This window comes from Pongo pygmaeus, chromosome 16 (genome assembly GCF_028885625.2).
Source record: "Pongo pygmaeus isolate AG05252 chromosome 16, NHGRI_mPonPyg2-v2.0_pri, whole genome shotgun sequence".
NCBI classification, from domain to species: domain Eukaryota; kingdom Metazoa; phylum Chordata; class Mammalia; order Primates; family Hominidae; genus Pongo; species Pongo pygmaeus.
This window is the reverse complement of record NC_072389.2, coordinates 9,797,322-9,813,789: the sequence shown is the minus strand read 5'-3', so window position 1 is coordinate 9,813,789 and position 16,468 is coordinate 9,797,322.

Sequence of the window (16,468 nt, the reverse complement as noted above, 5' to 3'; positions counted from 1 at the left end):
GAGTAGAATAGAATGAAATGGAATGGAGTGGAATGCAGTTGAATTGAGTGGATTGGATAGGAACGGATTTGAATGGAAAGAAATGGATTGTAGTGGAATGGATTTGACTGGAGTAGAATGGAGAAGAGTGGAATGGAATACAGCGGAATGGAGTGGAGTGGAGTGGAAAGGATTGGAATGGAATGGAGTAGAGTGGAAAGGAATGGAATGGAATGGAATGGATTTGAGTGCAGTGAAGTGGAATGGAATCGAACGGAATGAAGGGGAATGGAATAGAATGGAGTGGAGTGGAATGGAATGTCAAGGAATGGAGTGGAGTGGAGTGGAGTAGAGTGGAAAGGTGTGTTGTGGACTGGAATGTAGTGGAATGGAATCTAATGCAGAGGAATGGAGTGGAATGGAATAGAATGGATTGGAAGGGAGTAGAGTGGAGTGGAATGGAGTGGAATGGAGTGGAGTGACACTGAGTGGAGTGTAATGGAATGGAATGAAAGGGAATGGAGTGCAGTGGAATGGATTGTTGTGGCGTGGAGAGGAATGGCATTGAACTGAATGGAGCAGAATGAAATGGAATGGATTGTAGTGGAGTGGATTGGAACGGAATGGAATAGAGTTGAGTGGAATGGAATGTAGTGGAATGAAGCGAAATATAATTGAGTGGAGTTCAGTGGAATGGAGTGGAATGTACGCACGCCTTACGTGTCACATTCCATTGCATTTCATTCTATTCCTATGCATTATATTGCATTCCATTCCATTTCATCCCACTCCATTCCATTCAATTCCATTCCACTCCTTTCCACTCCACTCCACTCAAGTTCCATTACATCTGATTCAATTCTACTTCATTCCACTCCTCTACACTCTATCCCACCCCACTGCATTCCATTCCATTCCATCCCATTTCATTCCTCTCCATTCCACTCTACGCCACTTCATTCCACTCCACTCTAGTCCACTGCACTCTATTCCTTTCCATTCCATTTCAATGCATTCCATTCCATTCCTCTCTTTCGGCATTAGCTCACTCTGACACTCAGAATGAAGCCCAGTGGCACATTCTCAGCTTCCATTCCATTCCATTGCATTCCACTAAACTGCAGTCCACTCCAATCCACTCCAGTCCATTCCACTAAAGTACATTCCACTCCACTCCACTCCAAACCACTCCATTCCACTCCATTCCATTCCACTCATTTCCACTCCACTCCAATCCACTTCACACCACTCCATTCAACTCCATTTCACTCCATTCCGTTCCACTCCATTCCGCTCCACTCATTCCATTCCGTTCCCCTCCAATCCACTCCACTGCATTGATTTCCATTCCAATCCATTCCATTCCATTCCATTGCATTCTACTCCATTCCACTCCATTCCATTCCATTCCACTCCACTCCACTCCATTCCACTCCACTCCACTCCATTCCATTCCACTCCATTTCACTCCATTCCAATCCACTCCACTCCACTCCACTACAATCCACTCCACTACATTCCTTTCCATTTCATTCCATTCCACTGCATTCCATTCCACTGCATTCCACTCTCTTCCATTCCATTCCATTCCACTCCATTCCATTCGGTTCATTCCACTCCTTCCAAAGACACACAATTCCACTCCATTCCACTCCATTCCTGTCTACTCAATTCCACTCGACTACATTCCATTCTATTCCACTCCACTCCACTCCAACACATTCCATTTCATTCCATTCCACTCGACTCCATTCCATTCCACTCCACTCCACTCCACTCCAGTCAAATCCAGTCAACTCCATTCCATTCCCCTCCATTCCAATCCAATCCATTTCACTCCACTCCATTCCATTCTATTCCACTCAACTCCAATCCACTCCACTACATTGCATTGCATTCAACTCCACTCCTCTCCACTCCATTCCATTCCCATCCATTCCATTCCACTCCATTCCACTCCATTCCACTACACTTCACTCCATTCCATTCCACTCCATTCTATTGCATTCCACTCCAATTGACTCCATTCCACTCCACTCCATTCCAGTCCACTCAACTCTATTCCATTCCATTCCACTCCACTCCACACCATTCTAATACATTCCACTCCATTCCTCTCCAATCCACTCCATTCCATTCCATTCCACTCCCTTCCACACCACTCCACTCCATTCCATTCCACTCCACTCCATTCCACTCAATTCCATTCCATTCTTCTCCATTCCAGTCAATTCCACTCCACTTCTCTCCACTCCACTCCATTCCATTCCGTTCCATTCCATTACATCCCCTTCCAATCCTCTCCATTCCACTCCACTCCACTTCACTCCACTCCACTGCAGTCCACTCCACTCCAATCCTTTCCATGACTTTCCATTCCAGTGAATTCCATTCCATTCCTTTCTTTCAACAGTATCTCACTCAGTTATTCATCCTGGAGGGCAGTGGCACAATCTCAGGTTCCATTCCATTCCGTTCCATTCCACTCCAGTCGACTCCACTGCATTCCACCATACTTCATTACACTCCATTCTATCCCATTCTATTCCACTACATTTCACACAGTTCCATTACATTCCATTCCACTCCACTCCACTCCACTCCATTCCATTCCAATACTTTCCACTCCACTCCATTCCATCATTCCATTCTATTGCACCCCAATACACTCCATTCCTTTCCACTCCATTCCACTCCTCTCCACTCCACTCCATTCCACTCCATTCCACTCCATTCCGTTCCATTCCATTCCTCTCCATTCCATTCCATTCCATTCCTTTCCACTCCATTCCACTTCATTTCATTCCACTCAACTCCACTCCAATCCATTCCACTCCACTCCATTCCAATCCATTCCACTCCATTCTTTGCCACACTATTCCACTACACTCCATTCCACTCCAATCCACTGAAATCTACTCCACTTCTGTCCATAAGTTTCCATTACATTTCACTGCATTCCATTCCCCTCCACTCCATCCATTCCTCTCCAGTCATCGTCATTCCACTCCACTCCACTCCTCAACATTTTAATTCATTCCATTCCATTCAATTCCATTCCATTCCACTCCACTCTACTCCATTCCACTCCAGTAAAATACGTTCCACTCAATTCCATTCCCCTCCATTCCATTCCACTCCATTGCACTCCATTCCAATCCACCCCACTCCATTCCATTCCACGCCACTCCACCCCAATCCACTCCACCCCATACCACTCCACTCCATTCCATTCCATTCCATTCCACTCCCCTCAACTCCATTTCACTGCTCTACACTCCATCAAACTCCAGCCACTTCCACTCCACTAATTCCACTCCACGCAGTTCCATGTAATTCCATGCCATGCCACTCAACTGCACTTTTTTCCACTCTACTGCACTCCGTTACATTCTGCTCTATTCCATTTCACTCCATTCTATCCCAGTCCACTCCAATCCATCACAATCCATTGCGTTCCATTCCATTCCATTCCATTCAACTTCACTTCAATCGACTCCAATACACTCCACTCCATTACTGTCCACTCCTCTCCACTCCAATCTATTCCACTCGACTCCATTCCATTCTATTCTATTCCACTCCAGTCCACTCCATTCCAATCCATTCCACCCCATTCCATTCCATTCAACTCCATTCTAGTTCAATCCACTCCACTCCACTCCACTCCACTGCACTCCATTCCAATACACTCCACTCCATTCCATTCTACTCCACTCCACTACAATCCTTTCCATTCCATTCCATTCCCTTCCTCTCCGCACAACACCCCTCCAATCCAATTCAGTCTATTCCATTCCACTCCACTGCATTCCATTAAATTCCACTACATTCTCTAGCACTCCGTTCCACTCAATTCCATTCCACTCCAATGCACTCCATTCTACTACACTTCTCTCCATACCGTTTCATTCCATTCCACTCCATTCCATTCCACTTCATTCCATTCCATTCCATTGCATTCCACCCCACTCCACTCTTCTCCACTGCGTTCCATTCCACTCCACTCCTCTCCACTCATTCCTATCCATTCCAATCCACTCCACTCCACTCCACTCCAACCCATTCCCTATCATTCCGTTCCATTCCATTTCATTCCATTCCATTCCACTCCACTCCATTCCACTGCACTCCATTACATTCCATTGCATTCCATTCCACTCCACAGCATTCCACTCCACTCCATTCCATTCCACCCCAATCCACTCCAATCCATTCCATTCCATTCCACTCCATTTCATTCCATTCCAATCCATTCCTGTCCACTCCACTCCACTGAATTCCACTCCACTCCTCTCCATTCCACTCGTTTCCATTCTACTCCATTACACTCCACTCCACTCCATTCTACTCCACTGCAATCCATTCCATTCCATATCATTCTGCTCCACTCCACCCTACTCTACTCCACTCCATTCCACGCCACTCCATTCAATTCAATTCCATTACATTCCCCTCTACTCCACTCCATTCCACTGCACTCCACTCCATTCCATTCCATTCCATTCCATTCCATTAGATTCTACTCCATTCCACTCCACTCTATTCCACTCCACTCCACTCCAATCCACCCACTTCCATTCTATTCCATTACATTCAAATCCACTCCGTTCTACTCCAGTCTACTCTAATCCACTCCACTACACTCCATTCCGTTCCACTCTATTCCATTCCATTCAATTCCTTTCTTTCCATAGTATCTCACTCTGTCACAAAGGCTGGAGTGCAGTGGCACAATGTCAGTTTACATTTCTTTTCACCATTCCATTGCATTCCATTCCATCAATTTCCATGCCATACTATTTCACGCCACTCCCCTCCATTCCATTCCATCAATTTCCATGCCATACTATTTCACTCCACTCCACTCCATTCCATTCCATTCCACTCCATTCGAATTCAATCAAATCCATTCCACTCCAATCAACTCCACTCTACTCCACTACATTTCATTCCATTCCATTCCTCTCCACTGAATTCCACTCCACTCCACTCCATTCCATTCCACTCCATCCCATTCCATTCGATTACATCCCACTGCACTGCATTCCACTCCACTCTATTCCACTCCACTACACTCCATTCCACTCCATTTCACTCCACTTCATTCCACTCCACTCCATTCCATTTCATTCCACTCTAATTCATTCCATTCCACTGCGCTCCATTCCATTTCATTCCATTCCACTGTGCTCCATTCCATTTCATTCCATTCCACTTCATTCCACACCAATTCAATCCATTCCACTCCATTCCACTCCACTCCCTTCAACCCCATTCCTGTCCATTCCACTGTATTTCAGTCCATTCCACTCCATTCCATTCCATTCCACAGCACTCCACTCCTTTCAATTAGAATCCATTCCACTCCCCTGCATTCCATCCCACTCCACTCCACTCCACTCCACTCCATTCCACTGCATTCCATTCCATTCCACTTCACTCCACTCCATTCCATTCCTCGCCATTCCGCTCCATTCCACTCCATTCCTTTCCATTCCACTCTACTACACTCCATCCCAATCCATTCCACTACATTCTATTCCCTTCCACTTCATTTCAATGATGTAGAATGGAGTTTATTGGAGTGATGTGGAGAGGAGTGGAGTGTAGTGGAGTGGAGAGGAATGAATTGGATTGGAATGGAGTGGAGTGAAGTGGACTGAAGTGGAATGAATTGGATTGGAATGGATTGGAGCAGAGTGGAGTGGTGTGGAGTGGAGTGCAGTGGGTTGGAATGGAATGGAGTGGAAGCTGAGATTGTGCCAATGCGCTCCAGTCTTAGTGACAGAGTGAGATACTGTCGAAAGAAAGGAATGGAACACAACGTATTGGAGTGGAATGGATTGGAGTGGACTATAGTGGAGTGAAGTCAAATGGAGTGGCACAGAATGAAGAGGAATGGAATCAGATGGAATGGAATGAAATGAAGTGGAGTGGAGAGGAGTGGAGTGAACTGCAATGGAATGGAGGGGAATGGAAAGCAATGAAGTGGAATGGAGTGGAGTGCAATGGAGTGGAGAGGAGTGTAATGCACTGGAATGGAATCGGATATAATGGAATGTAGTGGAGTAGAGTGGAGTGTAAAAGAGCGGACTGCATTTGAATGGAAATGAATGAAATGGAATGGAATGGAATGCAAAGGAATGCAATGGAATTGAATTCAATGCAATGGAAAGTGACATGTAATGTGAGCTGAGATTTTGCCACTGCACTCCAGCCTCAGTGACACAGTGATATCCTGTCAAAGGAAAGGAATGGCATGCAATGGAGTGAAATAAAATGGAATGGAATGGAATGGATTGGAGTGGAGTGGAGTGCAGTGGAGTGGATGGGAATAGTGTCGAATGGACGGGATAGAGAGGAATGGAATGGAGTGGAGTGCAGTGGACTGGAGTGAAATAGTATTAAATGGAATGGGATGGAATGGAATGAAATGGGGAGGTGAAAAGAAATGTGAGATGAGATTCCACATGGGGTGGAACGGACTGGAGTGGAGTACAGTGCAGTGTATTGAAATGGAATAGAATGGAATGGAGTGGAGTGGAATACAGTTGAATGTAATGTAATGAAATGGAATGGAGTGGAATGGAGTAGAGTGGAAAGGAATGGATTGGAATGGAAAGGAATGGAAAGGAATGGATTGGAGTGGATTGGAATGGAGTGGAGTGGAGTGGAATGTAGTGCAGTTGAATGTAATTTAATGGAAAGGAATTGAATGGAGTGGAGTGGAATGTAGTATAGTGGAATGGAGAGGAGTGGAATGGAATGGAATGAAATGGAATGGAACAGAATGATAGGGAATGGGTTGGAGTGGAGTGGAGTGGAGTGGATTGGAATGGATAGGAATGAGTGGAGAGGAGTGGAGTGGAATGGAACGCAGTGGAGAAGAGTGGAGTGGGGTGGAATGCAATGGAATGGAATGGAATGAAGTGGAATGGAATGGAGTGGAATGGAATGAAACGGTATGGAGAGAAGTGTAGTAGAATGGAGTGCATTGGAGTGGAATGGAATTGAGTGGAACGGAGTGCTAGAGAATGTAGTGGAATTTAATGGAATGCAGTGGAGTGGAATGGAATAGACTGAATTGGATTGGAGGGGTGTTGTGCGGAGAGGAAGGGAATGGAATGGAATGGAAAGGAATGTAGTGGAGTGGAGTAGAATGGAATGGAGTGGAGTGTATTGGAATGGAGTGCAGTGGAGTGGAGTGGAGTGGAGTGGAGTGGACTGGAATGAAATGGAAAGGAATTGAAAGTTATGGAGAGGAAATGAGTGGAGTGGAATGAAATGTACTGGAAGGGAATGGAAAGGAGGTGAGTGGAATGGAATGGGTTGGGTTGGAATGGAGTGGAGTGGAATGGAGTGGAAAGGAGTGGAGTGGAGTGAAATGGAATGTAGTGGATTGGAGTGGAATTGAATGCAATGGAGTGGAATGGAAAGGAATGGAACATAGTGGTATGGAATGGAGAGGATTGTAATGGAGTGCAATGGAATGGAGTGAAGTGGAGCCTAAAGTAATGGAATGGAGAGGAGTGGATCCTAAAGGAATGGAACGGAATGGAGTGGAATGGAGTTGAATGTAATGGAGTGTAGTGGAGTGTAGAAGAGTACAGTGGAGTGCAGTGGATTGGAATTGAATGGAATCGAGTGGAGTAGAATGCATTGGAATGGACTAGAGTGGAGTGGAGTGAAGAGGAGTGGAGTGGAATGGAGTGGAATGGAATGGAAACGAATGCAATGGAGTGGAGTGGAATGGAGTGGAGTGGAATGGAGTATAGTGGAATGGAATGGAAAGGAGTGGAATGGAATGGAATGGAGTAGATTGGAATGGAGTAGAGTGGAACGGAGTAGAGTGGAATGGAATGGAATGCAGTGGAATAGAATGGAAGGGAAGGGAATGGAATGGACTGGAGTGGAATGGAGTGGAATGGAGTGGATTGGAATGGAGTGGAGTGGAGTGGAATCGAATAGAGTGGAATGCAGTGGACTGGAGTGAAGTGGAATGGAATGGAATGCAATGCAGCAGAGAGGAATGAAATTGAGTGGAGTCGAACTGACTGGAGTGGAATGCAGTGGAGTGGAGGCAAATGGAATGGAAAGGAGTGCAGTGGAATGGAATAGAATGGAGAGGAATGGAGTGGAGTGGATGGAGTGCAGTGCAGTGGAATGGAAAGGAATGGAATGGAATGGAGTGAAATGGAATGGAGTGGAAAGGAATGTAGTGGAGTGGAATGGAATGCAATGGAGTGGAGAGGAAAGGAATGGAATGGAATAGAGTTGAATGGAATGGAATGGAATAGAATGAAATCGAGTGGAGTTGTAAAAAGTGGAGTGTAGTGGAAAAGATTGGAATGGATTGGAAAGGAATGGAATGGAAAGAAGTGGAGTGGATGGGAATGGTGTGGAGTAGAGTGGAATGGAATGGAATGTAGTGGAGTGGAATGGATTGGAATGGAATGTAGTGAAATTCAATTGAATGGAATGGAGTGGAGTGAAACGGATTGGGATGGAATTGAGTGGAATTCAATCGAATGGAGTGGAGTGGAGTGGAAAGGAATTGAGTGGAATGGAGTGGAATTCAATCGAATGGAATGGAGTGGAGTGGAACGGATTGGGATAGAATGGAACAGAATTGTATCAAATGGAGTGGAGTGGAATGGCATGGAGAGGACAAGAATGCTTTGGAATCTAATGGAGTGGAGTGGAGTGGAATGGAATGGAATGGAGTGGACTGGAGTGGACTGGAATGCAGTGGAATTGAGTGGAATGGAGTGGAATTGAGTGGAGTTGAATAGAGTGGAAAGGAGTGGAGTGGAATGGAGTGGAATGGAAAGTAACGGAATGGAGTAGAGTGGAATGGAATGGAGTAGAGTGGAATGGATTGGCATGGAATGGATTGGAGTGCAGAGGAATCAAATGGAATGGAATGATGTGGAGTTGAGTGGATTGCACTAGACTGCAGTGCACCAGTGTGGAATGTAGTGGAAAGGAATACAGCGTAATGAAATAGAGTAAAATGGAATGGAGTTGGTGGTGAGGAATGGAATGGAGGGAAGTGGAAATGAGAGGAGCGTATAGGAATGGAATTGAGTGGAGTGGTGTGAAAAGGAATGCAACGGACAGGAATGGAATGTAATGGAATGGGATGGAAAGGGATGGAGTAGACTCAAACGGAATTGAGTGGGGTGGATTGGAGTGGAGTGGAGTGGAAAGGATTGGAGTGGAGTGGTATGTAATGTAGTGGAGTGGAGTGGAATGGAAGGGAAATGGAATGGAATGGAATGGAATGCAGTCAAATGGAATGGAGTGGAATGGAAAGTACTGAGGGGAGTGGAGTGGATTGGAGTGTGATGGATAGGAATAGAATGGAATGTAGTGGATTGGAATGGAATGGAGTGGAGTGGTATGGAAAGGAGTTGAGTGGACTGGAGTGTAGCGGATTAGAATGGAGTGGAGTGGAAAGGAATGGAGTTAAATGGAAAGGAATGGAATGTAGTGTAGTGGAATGGAGTGGAGTGGAATAGTGTAGAGTGGAATGGAATGGAATTGGGCAGAGTGGAAAGGAATGTAGTGGATTGGAGTGGAGTATTATGTAGTGGAGTGGAGTGGAATGAAAAGAAGTGGAAAGTAATGGAATGTAATGGAGAGGATTGGAGTAGAACGGAGTGGAGTGGAGTTGAAAGGATGGAAAGGAATGGAATGGAAGGGAGTGGAGTGGAGTGGAACGGAGAGGAATGAACTGGATTAGAGTGTAGTGGAGTGGAATGAAATGGAATGAAATGGAAAGGAGTGGAGGGAAATTTAGTGCAAAAGAATGAATTGAAATGGAGTGGAGTGGATTGGTTGGAGTGGATTTCAGTGGAATGGACTGGAGTGGAGAGAGATGAAATGGAGTGGATTGGATTGGAATGAATTGTAGTGGAGTTTGTTGGAGTGTAGCGGAATGGACTGGAGTGGACTGGAATGGAGTGGAGTGGAATGGAATCGATTGAAATGGAATGGAATGGAGTGGAGTGGAGCAGAATAGAATGGAGTCGAATTAAATGCAATGGAGTGGAGTGGAGTGAAATGGAGCAGAATGGAATGGAGAAGAATTAAATGGAATGGCGTGGAGGTGACTGGTGTGGAACGGAAAGGAGAGGAGTGGAATGGATTAGAAAGAAATGGAGTGGAGTGCAGTGGAAATGAATGGAATGGAGTGGAGTAGAGGGGAGTGTAGTGGAGTACAGTGGAATGGAAAAGAAAGGAGTGGAGTGGAATTGAATGAAAAGGAATGGAATGGAGCAGAATTGAGAGGAATGGAGTGGGATGGATTGCAGTGGAGAGGAGTGGAGTGGAAAGGAGTGGAGTGGAGTGGAATGGAATGGAATGGAGTGGAATAGAATGGAAAGCAATGGAGTGGAATGGAATGGGGTGGAACGGAATGGAGTGGAGTGGAACGGAATGCAATGGAATGGAGTGTAATGGAGTGGAGTGGAGTTGAGTGGATGGAGTGGAGTGCAGTGTAACTGAATGGAATGAATTAGAGTGGAGTGGAAAGGAATGGAGTGGAGTGGAATGGAGTGGAGTGGACTGGAATGTATTGGAGTGGAATGGAAAGTTGTGGAGAGGACTGCAATGGAGTGGAGTGGATTGGAAGGGAGCGGAAATGAATAGAGTGGATTTAGACGTAATGGAACGGAGTTGAGTGGAGTGGAGAGGAATGGAGTGGAAAGTTGCAGAGGAATGGAGTGGAAAGTTGCGGAGGAATGGAATGGAAAATAATGGAATGGAGTGGAGTGGAATGGAAAGGAATGGAGTAGAAGGGAATGGAGTTGAGTGGACTGGAGTGGAGTGGACTGCAGTAGAACGGAATGTAATGGAATGCATTGGAGTGGAATGGACTGGAGTGGAGTGAAATGCAACGGAGTTGAGTGGAGTGGAGTGGAGAGGATGGAGTCAATTGCAGAGGAATGGAACGGAATGAAATGAAATGTAGTGGAGTGGAATGGAATCGGATGAAGTGGAATGTAATATATTGGAATGTAGTGGAGTGGACTGGAATGGAGTGGGGTGGACTCGAAGGGAGTGGAGTGGAATGGAAAGGAATGGAGAGGAGTGGAGTGGAATGGAATGGAGTGACGTGGAAGGGAATGGAGATGAGTGGAGTGGAGTGCAGTGGAGTAGAATGGAATGGAAAGGAGTGGAGAGGAGTGGAATGAATTGGAGTGGACTGGAATGGATTGGCATGGAATGTAATGGAATGCAAAGGAGTGGAGTGGAGTGGATTCGAATACAGTGGAAAGGAATGGAATATAGTGGAGTGGACTGGAGTAGAATGGAATGGAGTGGTAATAAATGGAATGTAGTGGAGTGCAGGGGAATGGAGGGGAATGGAATGGAGTGAAATGGATGGGAAGGGAATGGAGTGGAATGCAGTGGAATGGAATGGAATGGAGTGGAGTGGAGTGGAATGGACTGGAATGCAGTGGAATGGCGTGGAATATAGTGGAATAGAGAGAAGTGGAATGGAGTGGAATGGAATGGAATGGAATTGGGTACAGTTTAAAAGAATGGAGAGGAGGGGAGTGGAGTGGAGTGAAGAGTAATGTAGTGGAAAGAAGTGGAGTGGAATGGAGGGGATTGGAATGAATAGGAATGGAATGGAGTGGAGTGGAGACGACTGGAATGGAGTGGAATGGGGTGGAAGAGAGTGGAATGGAACTTAGTGTAATGGCTTGGAATGGAATGGAATAGAATGAATAAGAGTGGAGTGGAATGGAGATGAGCGAATTGGAATGGAATTGAATGGAGTGGGGTGGAGTGCAGTGGAGTGGAGTGCAGTGGAGTGGAGTGGAATGGAATAGGATGGAATGGAGTGGAGAAGAATGAAGCGGAGTGGAGTGGAATGGAGTGGAATTTTATAGCATGGAATTAAAAGGAATGGAGTAGAGTGGAATGTAATGGAATGGAGTAGAATGGATTGGAATGGAGAGGAATGGAAAGAAGCAGAGTGGAATGTAGTGGAATGGAGTGGAGTGGAATGGAGTGTAAAGGAATGGAATGGATCAGAGTAGAGTGGAAAGCAATGGAGATGGTGGAGAGGAATGGAAAGTAGAGAAGTGGAAATGAGAGGAGTGGATTTGAAAAGATTGGAGTGGAGTGGAGTTGAAGGAATGCAACAGACTGGAATGGAATGGAATGAAGTGGAATGGAATGGAATGAGATGGAGTAGACTCGAAAGCAATTGAATGGGGTGGAGGGGAGTGGAGAGGAAAGGAGTGGAGTGGAGTGGAATGGAAAGAAGTAGAGTGGAGTGGAATGGAATGGAATGGATTGGAGTGTAATGGAGTGTACGGGATTGGAATGGAATGGAGTTGAGTGGAAGGAAATGGAGTTGAGTAGAGTAGAGTGGAGTGGAGTGTACTGCAGTGGAATGTAATGGAATGGAATGGATTGGAGTGGAATGGAATGTAGTGGAGTGAAATGCAATTGAGTTGAGTGGAGTGGAGAGGAGAGGATGGAGTGCATTGCAGTGAAATGGAATGGAATGGAGTGGAGTGGAATGGAATGGAATGGAATGGAGTGAAAGTAATATATTGGAGTGTAGAGGAGTGGACTGGAATGGAGTGGAGTGGACTCGAAAGGAGTGGAATGGAATGGAATCGAATGGAATGGTGAGGAGTGGAGTGGAATGAATTGGAATGGAGTCGAATGGATTGGGGTGGAATATAATGGAAAGGAAAGCAGTGGAGTGGAGAGGATTGGACTACACTGGAATGTATTGGAGTGTAGTGGAGTGGAATGGACTGGAGTGGAGTGGACTCGAAAGGAATGGAATGGCAAGGAGTGGAGTGGAACGGAATGGAGTGAAGAGGAAGCGAACAGAGTTGAGTGGAGTGGAGTGCTGCGGAGTGGAATGGAATGGAAAGGAGTGGAGTGGAGTGGATTGGACTACAGTGCAATGGAAAGGACTGAAGTGGAGTGGAATGGAGTGGAGTGGAGTGGAATCGAGTAGAATCGAATGGAGTGGTACTAAATGGAAGGGAGTGGAGTGGAGGGGAGTGGAGTGGAATGGAATGGAGTGCAATGGATAGGAAAGGAATGGAGTTGAATGCAGGGGGATAGAATGGAATGGAGCGGAGTTGAAAGTACCAGAATGCAGTGGAATGGCATGGAAAAGAGTGGAATGGAGAGAAGTGGAAAGGAGTGGAATGGAATGGAATTTAAATGGGTACAGTGGAAAGGAAAGGAGAGGAGTGGATTGTGGGATGGAAAGAAATTGAATGGAATATGGAAAGCAATGGAATGGAATGGAAGGGATTACGGAATGGAATGTGGAATGGAATGGAGTGGAATGGAATTTGGAATGGAATGCGGAATGGAATGTGGAATGGAGAGGAATGGAATGTGAAAATGAATTGAATGGAATGTGGAATGGAATGGGATGGAATGTGAAAAGGAATGGAATGAAATGTGGAATGGAATGGAATGGAATGTGGAATGGAAAGGAATGGAATGCGGAATGGAATGGAATGGAAGGTGGAATGGAACGTGGAATGGAATGGAATGGATTGGAATGTGTAATGGAATGGAATGGAATGTGGAAAAGAATGGAATGGAATGGAATGTGGAATGGAATGGAATGGAACGTGGAATGGAATGTGGTACGGAATGTGGAATAGAATGTGGAATGTAATATGGAATGGAATGGAATGGAATGGAATGGAATGTGGAATGGAATGGAATGGAATGTGGAATGGAATGGAATGGAATGTGGAATGGAATGGAATGGAATGTGGAATAGAATGGAATGGGTTGGAATGTGGAACGGAATGGAATGCAAGTTGGAATGGAATGGAATGGAACGTGGAATGGAATTGAATGAGGAATGGAATGTGGACTATAAAGGAATTGAATGGAATGGAAATTGCAGTGGAATATGTAATGTAATGGAATGGATTGGAATGGAATATGGAATGCAAAGTAATGGAATGCAATGTAGAATGGAATGCAATGGAAAGGAATGGAATGTGTAATGGAATGAAACGGAAAGTGGAAAGGAATGGAATGCAATGAAATGTGGAATGGAATGGACCTGAATAGAATAAAATATGGAATGGAATGCAATTTAATGTGGAATGGAACGGAATGGAATTTGATATGGAAAGTGAAAAGGAATTGAATGGAATGTGGAATGGAATGTGGAATGGAATGGAATATAATTTGGAATGGATTGTGGAATGGAATGTGGAATCGAATGTGGAAAGGAATGAAATGCAATATGGAATGTAAAGTAGAAGGGAATGTGCAATGGAATGGAGTGCAATGTGGTATGGAATGGAATGGATTGTGCAATGGAATGCAATGGAATGTGGAATGGAATGTGGAATGGAATGGAATGTGGAATGGAACGGAAAGTGGAATGGAATGGAATGGAATGTGGAATGGAATTGAATGGAATGAGGAATGGAAGAGAAAGGAATGGAATGGAAAATGGAATGGAATGGAATGGAATGGAATATGGAACGGAATGGAATGGAATGTGGAATGGAATGGAGTGGAATATGGAATGCAATGGATTGGATGGGAATGGAATGGAATGGAATAGAATGGAAGGGAATGTGGAAGGTAATGTGGAATGGATAGGAAAGGAATGTGGAATGGAATGGAAAGTAATGAAATGTGGAAAGGAATGGAATGAAATATGAAACGGAAAGGAATGGAATGTGGAATGGAATGAAATGCGAAAAGGAATGAAATGGAAAGTGGAAAGGAATGGAATGGAATGTGGAATGGAATGGAATGGAAAGTGGAATGGAATGTAGAATGGAATGGAATCTAACGTGGAATGGATCCTGGAATGGAACGTGGAACGGACCGTGGAATGGAAATTGTAATGGAATGGAATGGAAACTAATGGAATGTGGAATGGAATGAAATGGAAAGTCGAAGGGAATGGAATGGAATATGGAATGGAATGTGGAATGAAATGGAATGGAAAGTGAAATGGAAAGGAATGGAATGGAACGTAATGTGGAATGGAATTGAATGGGATGTTATTTGGAATGGAATGCCAGCTGGAATGGAATGGAATGGAGTGGAAAGTGGAATGAAAAGGAATGAAATTTGGAACGGAAGGGAGAATGGAATGTGGAATGGAATCTGGAATAGAATGTGGAAAGTAATGTAATTGAATGTGGACTGTAATGGAAAAGAATTGGACGTTACGTGAAAAGGAATGGAATGGAATGTGGAATGGAATTCAATGGAATTTGGAATGGAATGGAATGGAATGTGGAATCGAATGGAAAGTAATGTGGAATGGACAGTTTAATGTAAAGGAATGGAATGGAATGTGGAGTAGAATTGAATAGATGGCAGAATGGAATGGAATGGAATGTGGAATGGAATGGAATGGAAACGAATGGAATGGAATGTGGAATGGAATGCAGTGCAATGTGGAATGGAATGCAATGGAATGTGGAATGGAATAAAATGGAATGTGGATTGGAATGGAATGAAATACGGAATGGAATGGAATGTGAAATGGAATGTGGAATTATATGGAATGGAATGTGGACTGGAATGTGGAATGGTATGGAATGGAACGTGGGGTGGAAAGTCGAATGGAACATGGAGTGGAATATGGAATGGAATGTGTAATGGAATGGAATGGAATGTGGAATGGAATGTGGAAAGGAACGGAATGGAATGTGGAATAGAAAGTGGAATGAAATGGAACGGAATGGAATGTGAAACGGAATGTAGAGTGAAATACAATGGAATGAGGAATGGAATGGAATGGAATTTGGAAAGGAATGTAATGGAATGTAATGGAATGGAAAGGAATGTGGAATGGAATGGAATGGAATGGAATGTGAAATGGAATGGGTTGGAATGTGGAATGGAATTGAATGTGGAATGCAATGTGAAATGGAATGGAATGGAACATGAAATGGAATGGAATGGAATGCAATGTGGAATGGAATGGAATAGAATGTGGAATGGAACGTGGAATGCAACGGGGAATGGAATGGAATGCAAAGTGGAATGTAATGGAATCAAAGGTGTAATGGAATGTAATGGAATATGGAATGGAATGGTTTGGAATGTGGTCTGGAATGTAGAATGCTATGGAATGGAAAGTGGAGTGGAACGTCGCAAGGAACGTGTAGTGGAATGTGGAATGGAATGTGTAATGGAATGGAATGGAATGTGGAAAGGAATGTGGAGTGAAATACAATGGAATGAGGAATGGAATGGAATGGAATTTGTAAAGGAAAGTAATGAAATGTAATGGAATGGAAAGGAATGTGGAATGGAATGGAATGCAATGTTGAATGGAATTGGATGGAATGTGGAATGGAATGGAATGTGGAATGGAATGTGAAATGGAATGGAAGGGAATGTGAAATGGAATGGAATGGAATGCAATGTGGAATGGAATGGAATAGAATGTGGAATGGAACATTGAATGCAACACGGAATAGAATGGAAAGCAATGTGG